Here is an 11368-nt window from a genome sequence, read left to right as displayed (position 1 = left end):
GTCATAAGCTGTCTAGCATTATCTCAACATATCGACCTCTAGATAAAAGCTGAGTATTTTGCAATTGTTATGATGCTAATTCAGTGTGCAGTTTGGGGCTCCGAACAAAACGTCTTTCTTTCTAACAACGGTGGGTATTCCTTTTCTAAAATTATGTCTATTGCTGTCTCTTATTCTATTATTCTTATTAGTTTTATTGAGTTCTTGTACGCAGATGTAAAAACATATTACCCTATAAATCTAAAGTTTCTATACTGAAAACCCAAGCGTACCCTTGTCATATATGCCGGCACTTTGAATGTTGTCTGATGGCACGATGCCATTTTAATAGATTGGATCCATGAAAGTTGAAGTTAATCCCTTGTATGTCGACACCTCCATAAAAGATTTATTAGATCAGGCATAATCAATAATGGGATGAAGAAAAGAAATGCAGGATTCCCGACTGAGGTATCTGCATGATCAAATCTCGATCGATTGTCTGGGACAAATCAGGCTTACTGCAGTAATAACAAGACTTGCGGTGAATCATTTTCTTACATGTTATCAATGGCGCTGTACTTATATTCCGGAACACATCCACATGAGTCTCAGGGTGATACCAAATGCTTGAAAAGGGTCCACTTTTTGGACACGGAACCCGACTTCTTTTGAGAAGAGTGAAAGAGGCCAGCTACATCAGGTCATACCAACCTTCTCTTAACCGAGTCGGGGGGGAGGGGGGTCGTTACCGACTTCCGACTAACTGTGACCCCGTGCTGACGTCACACACGCATGGAAACATCATTGTCTACAGCACTCGGGTTAGATAACTGTAGAAGAGATTCGGTCGAAATTTCTTTTCTTAAAAAAAGCTTATTTTCTCATTAAATATTGCTTGCTATGAGAGTGAAATATAATCTAATGACCAATCTGAAGTTAAATTAGCTGCTGCAGGAGTCCCTGTCCTTGGTGCTGAAACATGTGTCACTTCTAAGTATGTCCAGATTTCAAGCAATACCCAGGAAGGTTCTACTTCTCGCCTCTAGGTGGCGCTGTGGCGGGAAGAAGGTGATCCAAAACCAAACCTGATCAGCGCAGCTTGTATCCCCCACCCCCACGTGGAACCAGTGATTATTGATCATTGGATGACTTCCTAAACTGATTTGGTTAATTGTGAAGAGCATTTCTTATTATTTTCTCTACGTTTTGTTCATTTCATTCGTTCGTTCGTCCCATAGCCTTTTAATCAGCCGTAGGCTGATTAATTAGCCGTAGGGGCAGCACAACATGTTGTGCTGTATCAATAGGCATTTTAGTCCCCTGGCGGCGCCTATCTCCTCTCCGGGGCATGTGGGGAAAGTCGTGTAAAGTGCCTTTCCCAAGGGCACAAGATCGGTGGCACGGCAGGCGGATTCGAACCCGCCACCTCTCGGTGCAGATCCGCACATGCTACCACTGCGCCACGCGGTCCCAAATTTGTTCATTTATCGTGCTTCTATTGCGAATGTATCAATTTATGAATCGATTGACACTGAAGCGAATCCCGTGAGACCAACTCGTTAGTTGGAAGCCACACATTTTTCTGTCTAATCCTGTTAAATGTACGTTATATGGTGAGTAAATCCTATTCAACAAACAACACATTAACTGTCACAGAGCTGTCGGAAGGTAGACTACAGTCACTCATACGTTATACATTTGGGGTTATAAGTAGGCATGTCACACCAAAATTTTGGTTAAGGTTAAAGTTGCTGAAACTGCTTTCAAATTACAGATCAGATTCTTCTGATTACAATGCTTTTTATTGTGTTGAAATCCGACGATGTTGAAATTTTCTAGAATTTTTCAAAGTTGAAAAGTTGCACGTTTTTATTAGAAGAGGCTTATCTATTAGCCCTATGGGAACAGTTGACCTCGACATGGCACCGAAAATGACCACAAGCACACAGTTATTTACACACTTTTTAATGTATCTTCCAAACGCTTTAACAAATGTTCTTCAAATTTTCAGCACATGAAGATAATATTACTGGACAGACTATAATATTGTTTTCTCGACATATCATCATTACTTTGTATTAATTAATCCTAATTAACCCTAATTAATCTACTCATCCACAATAGTACCATTCAATTAATATGCATTTCTTAAACATGCTACAAGCTTAAGAAAGAACTTCACGTTTCTAATTCAAAGTAAGACTAATCATTAAAAAAATAAGTATTTTTGTAGTTTTCATTAATTACAAAATATGCAAATGAGGGTTATTACCCTAAAGTACTTCCAACAACACATGTAATTGTATCACTTGTCCATATTTGAATTACATGTTCCCTGAAATAAGAATAGACAGTGCTAACCTATATTGCATGTTGACGTAAGTACAGGAATGTATCCACACAGGAACATCAATAAATAATTAAGAATTTATGCTAATTAGCAAAATGCTAATGATACATATATGGTGAAAACTATCCACACATTGGCTTTTAAAAATTTAATCACATTTATGTTGTAGGCATACTTAAATGGGTTGTACAGATGTAAATTGCATGTTACTTTAAAGAACTTTTAACAATCAAATGCTTAATTAGCAGTTGTCCTAATTAACATCGTAATTAATGACATCAGTAATAGTAAGTGCTAATTAGTATGCATACATGTTTTACCCATTCTAAAAAATAACTGTTTAGTTCAAGTAACTTTCTGATTATTATTAGTAGGTTGCTTTTCTATTCAGTTTCTCTTAACTTAGCTTTTCTTCTTTAAAAATCAAAACAATAAGATCAAATAACTTTCAATGTTCGTCACCAATTATTGCAACTCCAAACATGTCGTGTCTAAACTTGATCTGTTGTCTCGGTGTCTGCAGCCTTGTCTCTGGTGAGCAGTTTTGACACGTCTCTAATTTGCTGTTTCCGCTGATCTGCCCAGGATATGTCCCTTTTGTGTCAACTAGAAAATTAAAAATGATCTCGAAATTAATACCATGCAACTGAAAAAATTCCGATTGAGCATGGCGATAACGTGTCTGCACGCAACATATCATTTACGATAGTGAAACGTTTTTTTGGTTACAAAATATGCCACATCATCGGTTATGAAAGGTATTCTACACAATACATAAAATATTTTGCCATTCTGTGGTCAAATAGCGCAGAATTTATGATGATATGTTGAATTTATAGCGCAGACAATGTCCGCGGACGTCCGTGATGTCACGCCCCCCTCCCCCTCCACGGCCGTGCGCGGGCTGCCAAAAAAACTCTCAAATCGCATCGCTAAAGCCACAAGCCAAACTCGCGTAAATAGAAACAGAAACTACACCATGATTAGCGCAATATATCTATATTTGTCACTGTGTATGAACAAAATTGCTAAATTCAAGAAAAATGGCAAAAATATCCACTTACTTTCGGAGGTTTCCCTACTCTGGCCCATAACTTCCGCCAGGAATGACGTAGCAAAATTGTGCAACCACTGGAGTGAACCTTGATCTCTGCTCTTTCACCTGGAATCATTCCCAGAGTTCTCCGATGCACGGCGGCTTGTGGCTTTTGAGTTGAAATTTGCATCTCCGCCGGGCGGCCTTCGAAATAGCGTGCCGCGCGCGCGGAGTCAAAACGGGGCATTTTTCCGGCTGTATCTCCAACTTTTATGATTTTTAGCTCCTTATTATATGGATATTGTCAACTAAAAATCAGATAGTATCGTAGTCAACATTCCATAGATTATAGACAAGGATTTTGATTGGCATTAATCAAGCGGTTGATTTTTAAGATTTTTTGAAAAACATTTACGGCCCCGCGGGCCGCTTCGTTCTAATGCGGGAAGGGGGTAGGTTTGACATGCCTACTTATAGTCTAAAATATCACCATTAGGCTTTTGCGAAGGTCTTTATTTGAAATCGAAAATGGCCTAGAAAGGTTACCAAGGACACGGGAAGTACGTACTTTGAGAAGACGGATCTGTAGTGTAAAGATCGAAGTATCTGAAATAGATTCAGCATCCCACGGGTGAAAATGATACCTTAGTAAGTTCTACAAAGCTGGGAAGACACGACATCTAGATGGATAGATCATTAATTGGTTGAGACACCCTACAAGACAAGTAAGCTGTCGTGGGGAGCTTGACACATCCCTTCTTCATTCCTTCTTCTTTCGCGTGTCCTTTGAAATGTTGCCAAAAAATGAAAACAGTGAAAAAAAACCTCTGGTGTCTCTTGTCTAGTTTCCCTTCTTTTTTGATTTTGTTATACCCCAATTAAAAACGGGAAAAGCTACGGTCACATTTGCACCGGTATCCAAGGGAAGGGGGTATGCAAATGTAGTCCCGGCCGGGATCCTAAGCCACACATTTGTTCCGGTGGACGAGCTGTCGTATACTGCTGGAGTACCTCTCGGTGTTTTCATTTAAGTCACAGCGTCTATTTGTCGCAGGATGATTCTAACTGCAAGTTTTGGAAACAATCATCCAGGTGTCACAAATAGCCCGGTAGTCGCAGTGTGTGCTCCACTGGGTCACGTAGGGTCACTCCCGAATGTGCAAAAAACGCCCAGTTAACTATCCAGAGGGGCCTTTTTTTCCAAAGTGAACCGTAGCATTTAACTATACAAAAAATCCTGCATACAAAAATTGTAGTGAAGAAAGTCTATAGTCCCGAAAAACAGTATCATCCCTCATATCACAATTGGGGTATTGTGGCGTACCCCAAGGTAGTTGCCTTGGCCCCTTGCTGTTCACAATATTTACAAATGACCTACCTTTTGCCGTGAGGGAAACGATCCCCGGAATGTACGCAGACGACACATCTGCATACACGTGCTCACCATCAGTGGAAACAGTAACGGTCAATTTACAGGAAGATTTGAATAATATATGTAACTGGGTGAGGCTAAACAGACTGTTCTTGAATGCAAATAAGACAATGTGTATGTTGCTTGGGAGTAGACCCAAAATGTCAAAGAAACCGAAACTCACCTTGTTTGCTAACGGATGTCCTGTACAACAAGTAACAACAATGAAGCTACTTGGGAGCACCTTGGATGAGTGTCTCACGTGGAACCTTCATGTAGAAGAAACCATAAAGAAAATGGCTAGGTCCCTGGGCGCCATCAGAAGGAGCGTAACATACTTGGATCAGTCCTTGGTGAAAATGTTAACAGAAACACTTACCTTGCAACATCTTGACTACTGTGCAGCGGTTTGGGCTTCTACTACACAAAAGAACATCGCCGCGCTACAAGTGATGCAGAATAAAGCAGGCAGACTTACCCTGGGAACTAACCGCACCCCGATCAAGCATATGCACAATGTCTTATCATGGTTGACTGTAAGCGAGAGACTCTATGTAAGCAGCATGTGTACATTACATAAGGTACTCCTTGCCAGGGAGCCGTCTTTATTGTACAGTAGACTACATTTGGTATCGGGCCAGCATAGTTATCATACAAGACACGCGGCACGGCAAAACTTAAGAACTGAAAAACCAAAAACAAACAGCCTGAAAAAATCCTTCACATATAGAGCAGCATCAGATTGGAACAAACTATCACATGAGCTGCAAACTGCGAACACATCCAGGAATTTCAGACGGCAGCTGGTGAAACATATGCGAGACTTAGCTTAAGACACATGAGGGGCTTGATGATTTTTGGATAAGGCACATGCGTTTTGTTTAATGATTTTTTATTGACATGTAGTATGTGTGTATGTTGCAAACTGTATGTGTCAAAGTATTATGTGTATTACTCCTGGAAGATTAGTTGTTGCATTGAATGTTAACAACTAAAGGAGTTAATGAACAATAAACAATAAATAAACAGCCCGACCGGGCACACCCACTGCAGGGTCCCTTTGGAAAGTGACTGAGGCACAAGATTCCAAGTCAAAGATCATGTGTCTCTACTCTATTTTTCTTCCAGTCGCCTGACAAACTATGTACCTCACAACTTCTTGTTTTATCTTCCGAACTCTGAAACTATGCTTCGGGAGGCGTCCAAATTTTCCCATTTTCTTCACTATGGAGACGTATAGAGGAAGACCCAATCACCATAACTTCCAGGCAACATCTAGCGGAAAAGTGAAGACGGATTATTTTCCATTGCGCGGCACGGTAATGCTGGCGGAGTAGTCGCCTATTCTGTTCGCCATTTCACGGTCAATAGAGTGGAGGCGGATGGTGAAATAGCGCGTGTTGCGCAGAAAATGGGAGTGATTCAACGACGGTGAGGCGTTTGGGGAATACCAAAGACAATACATATGCATAGCAGCTGCGGCAGGGGAAAGGCTCTTTCTTAAAATGAATCCATTCCTGTTTCAAAGACGTTTAAACGTAACACAAATAGATCGACCGAATGATCAGATGCATAAATAATAAGGTATAAGAACGCTTAATAAGACGTGATCCTTGTAACGTTCATCCACTGACAATTAAACCAATTATAGCGATTAAAAATGTTTTACTGGGAGTATTACTTATCACAACGCTGAAGAAGCTACATCACATGTCTAGTTTCGCTCATAGATACATTCGTGCTGTTAGCCAAAGAAAGATTTGAGCCCTATGCTTGTTCAAAAGTATATGCTGACTTACGTATGGGAACTTGCATACAACACAGAATTATTTTGATGAAGACAACCAACAGCAACAACAATAGCAGACATCTAATATCAGTCACAGTGAAAAATAGTCACTTTTGTATGGCCTAATTTTTGCCTGAAAATTGAGTAACACTAGTGTTAATAACGTCAACAAATGCGACAATTAAAAAACGCCCCTGTAGTTCCAGAGCAATCTGCTTGGTGAGCCCAGACCTAGAATGACCATAGAACGCGTAGGCAAAAAAAAAACGCAAAACCGGTAGTTCTACTGTAGTACCAATGTCTGACACCAGAATTGACCCTGACCTTCACTTCCTTAACAATTACCAACATATATCAAATATAATTACAATCAATATATTGGTTGTCAATTATGTTATAATGAGTACAAATATCAGTAAAGTAAGGCAAACAGACACACATGCGAACTCACTGACACACCAAAACAATTTTTCATGGAGGTGAAGAGTAGCGATAGAGATACATGTACTGTCTCGGACCTTCCTTTCAGTTAGGTGTGTATCATTTTGATGACGTCATCAGCCGTCTGACCTATTAGGTCATCCAGACGATACCATCTTTGGTTTCCTTGTCATGCGGAAACTTCCCGTACGGGAACTCGTGCGGGGAGACTGTGGGCGGTACATCGTGATTCATTCCGTGAAATTCACCCTTTCGTCATGGGTCCACATCCACAGCGATAATACCCCCTTCACAATAGGCGCGATTCGATCGGAAGACTAGTTTACGAACTCTGAATGACATTTTCGTGAGTAAGACGTCCGGTGTTCTCACGATCATCTTGCGATTTTTACGGATCGCCGGCAGTTTTCAGGAGTCTTACGACGGTCGCGGTGCAGCGAAACATGTTCTTAACATATGCGACTAGTCGACAGAAATCTCCAAAATCGCTCAGCTCGTTACCGAGTCGCAGATTGTGCGTACAAATCGTGTGTACCTTGCAAGGGTATCGGTCAATAGTCTTGCGTCAATCCAACGATTGAAGACCGATAGGCGAGCAAAGACATAGTTATTAATCATCGAGCGCAAATCGGATGGAGAACGCCCGTCAGTTGGGCAACGTTCGGGCGACGTTCGCCCGACTTCCGTTTGTTTACAAATATTGAATTTCTGGGAATGTGAGGGTAATTCTAACATTGTGGCCCCTGTGGCAGTATGTAGGCTGGCTTTGTGACACACTTTCTTTTCTTGCGTCATTTCTATTATGCCCGCGCATTCCATTCATTGGTTAAAAAGATTCCGACAACAAAATAAGCAACATTTATTGATCTCTTGCCTTTTTTGAGGAACGTTTTGTGTTACCTTGTCCGCGTGCAAGAGGTCATGGGAGGTTTATTATCATAGATTTATTCACCGTCGATCTCACGAGCCTCGCGTATATGTGAAGGGGACAGTTTTGAGGCGAAAAATACGCAAGACCATCTTAAGATCTTAAAATCAGCCGACCTTCCTGCGATCGCGAAGAACGTCCGAAGATCGTATATAATGTGAAGGGGGTATAAGCAATCCGCCAGGCGTGTTATATTGAGTCACTGGTCTGTGATAATGCACGTCTGGAGGCATATGTCGATCTAACAGCCATTGGTTGACCATCGAACCGTACAAAAAGTTTAGGGTCAACTTTTCCTTTCGACATCTTCATTGATATTTTACAAAATCTCTTCACGTATTTGAAACCCAGACAACATATAATTCACTATGCCATTCTTTAAAAAAAAAATAGATTAGATGTTTCAAAAGCGTACAGAGAACACATGTGCGTATGTGGCGGTGTCTGATGGTGGGATACAGCTCACTGTAGATACAGGCTCTGATGAGAGAACGGCAATTCTACTCTCCGTAGATGATGGATAATGGGGATTAGCACTGTGCTATTTTGGCACACTCCGCCACGCGAGAGCTTAACCGTCCGTGAAAGGCAGCGAAAACACTTATTTGAAGCCAGGGCTCTGAAGTTCACGTTCAAAGCGCAGTCGAAGTGTGACAAATTGGGGTACAACTTCTCCTAATGAAGGAGACGTCTCGTGAATTATTCTACAGAGCTATCTAACTGCTAGTATGGCCTACCACGTACGTTTCTATAATGATCAGCAGATGTACGGCTGAAAGATTTATTCTAGTTTTATTTTCTGTGGTACTTCACCAGAGGTGTCATCTCAGTGATTTGATCACTGCTTTTTAGTGGGGCGTTGATCATAATGTTTATTGACTGCAGCCGGCTACTCTGACAACCACCTACCACAAAATCTGCAGATAGTCGGCAAGTTTAAAGGCTAGCAACGCCATTTTTAAAAAGAACTGCCCCTCTTTGCACTGCGGATGGTGTCTCTCCACGTCGGTGGGTAAAAGACAGTTACTGGAGCCCAGCAAATGTTAATGCTAGATACTTTCTATTGTCTGACAAACAGACAGGACTGACTTGCCCTTGTTTCGAATTCTAGGCTTGTGACGGAGCCCGGGTCTAATCGACGTATTTCAGAAAGGTTTAAAGGTCTACTACGCAGTTTTTTGCGCTCAAATTTGAAATATTCTAGAACTAAGAAATCTCTGATTTACTACTACTTTTTGACACTTTTTGACACTTTTGTGTCATTATTTCACGTTTGCAACGTAGAGCATTAGCCTACAAACATTTCGTCCTACGCACGCTGTAACTTGTTGACCCCCCTAGTTAGGCACTGGTGAGAATTCAAACAAGAATTAATCCTCAACGGTTATTGGTCGGGAATCTCCGGTGAGTTCCGGGTGCGTGAAAGGTCACGGTGAACCACGTGACCAATCTCCGGGTAGGCTCGGGCAGACTCGGGACTACTCGGATTTCGTCAGTGAAGAAACAAAATGGCTGAAACCCAGCGCGTGTTGACCGCCGAAAAGAGGCACAAGACATCGTCACGGAAAAACTTGATAGTTCAGCCGCAATATGTCCAATCAGGCAAAATAAGGTGTTGTACAAATCAGGACAAGATGGCCAAGCGACTGCAGTTCATTAGACGAAATATTCATATGAGAGGAAGGAGATTCATCGAGTTAAAGTTGACCGATTTTCCCAGGATTTCCTGTGGGTTTCGCCATTGCTTGCAAGCCAAAATACGCACCATATGGGGGTTTCGAGGTGTCCGTTATATAGGGCGAGGCTCGACTGTTTCCGGGTCACACTGGCAGTAATACGGCAGTGGGCGATAGTATGATTTTAGCAACCTCAACCAGCGGTTTCCTGTTAGCCTGGTATCCAGCCGTAATATAGTTATATTACGGCTGGATACCAGGCTAGTTTCCTGTTGATATAGCCGTACGGTTACCCTCAAGTATGCTGTATACGTTCAGTCCCTGAACAAAGAGAGCAAGGAGCGGTTAATGAGGAGCGGTTACATCAAGATATAACGTCCTTGGTTACATGAGGTAACAACAGTTACTCCTTCCAAACCAAAGGCATCTACACTACGGCTGTACACTTCTATAGAATTCGAAGTAACAATAAATTGTACGTTATGCAGACCGGCCATTTGGTACAGATAGAAGTTTTTGTGTCATAAATTATTATGCGGGCAAGGTAAGGCTAAATGTTGAAATAATGCGCTATTGAGAAACAAATAGACACTAGATGACTGGAAGTTAGATTATACGTACTAGTAAAAAGTTAGCGGTTGCCTTTGCTCGACTAGTTGTGTAGGAGATAAAAACCTATGTCAAACCTATCGGAAAGCTCATTTCAAAGTGTATACGCAACCTAACTGAGGATGACAAACCAGCCAAAGACACACGTGAGAACTGCGCCTTTAAAGTGTATAGTAACTAACTGAGGTGTAAACTTACATACTAAAGAAGAAAACTTAAAAAGGAAGCCTTTTTCTAAAACAAAAGATTGTCAAGCCCCTGACTAACCTAAGAACTGCGTTCTGTAAATGTATACTAACCGTGAGAGAACGACGAGAAATCTTTTAAGGAAATCTTTTTCTGAAAGATAAGTGCGTCATTCCCATGACACACCTACGAACTACACTCTCTATTTGTATATTAACAGAGTACGAAAAGAAATCTTTTAATGAAACCTTTTTCTAAAAGAAAAGTGCGTCATGCCCATGACACATTTAAGAATTGCAGTCTCCAAATGTATACTAACAGAGAACGAAGAGAAATAGTTTAAGGAAATCCTTCTCTTTTATGAAAGAAAAGTGCGTCATGCCATGACACACGTAAGAATTGCGCTCTCTAAGCGATACTAACAGAGAAATATTTGAAAGAAACTTTTTCCTTTTATCAAAGAAAAGTGCGTCATGCCATGACACACTTAAGAATTGAAAGAACTGCGCTCTCTAAGTGTATACTAACAGAGAACGAAGAGGAAATCTTTCTCTTAAGAATTGCGCCCTCTAAGTGTATACTATCAGAGAACGAGGAGAAATATTTGAAAGAAACTTTTCACTTTTATGAAAGAAAAGTGCGTCATGCCATGACACTCATAACAATTGCGCTCTCTTAGTGTATACTAAGAGAAAACGAAAAGAAATCTTTTAAAGAAACTTTTCTCTTTTATTAAAGAAAAGTGCGTCATGCCATGATACACTTAAGAATTGCGCTATCTAAGTGTATACATGTACTAACAGAGAACGAAGAGAAATAGTTGAAAGAAACTTTTCTTTTTTATCAAAGAAAAGTGCGTCATGCCATGACACACTTAAGAATTGTGCTCTCTAAGTGTATACTAACAGAGAATGAAGAGAAATATTTGAAAGAAACTTTTCTCTTTTATCAAAGAAAAGT

General features: G+C 40.8%; 1 long non-coding RNA gene across 1 annotated transcript; it reads right to left on the bottom strand.

Moving 5' to 3' along the window:
* Positions 1 to 1931: 1931 nt before the first annotated feature.
* On the bottom strand, positions 1932 to 3563 carry LOC118426724. The gene is made up of 2 exons (XR_004832448.1): positions 3397 to 3563; positions 1932 to 2938 (listed from the first exon to the last, which is right to left on the bottom strand). It is a non-coding gene; the product is annotated as an uncharacterized LOC118426724 (long non-coding RNA).
* Positions 3564 to 11368: the final 7805 nt, after the last annotated feature.

Source organism: Branchiostoma floridae, chromosome 11, assembly GCF_000003815.2.
Source record: "Branchiostoma floridae strain S238N-H82 chromosome 11, Bfl_VNyyK, whole genome shotgun sequence".
In the NCBI taxonomy this organism is placed as follows: domain Eukaryota; kingdom Metazoa; phylum Chordata; class Leptocardii; order Amphioxiformes; family Branchiostomatidae; genus Branchiostoma; species Branchiostoma floridae.
The sequence above is the reverse complement of the archived record's forward strand: the minus strand, read 5'-3'. Positions and strand labels throughout refer to the sequence as shown.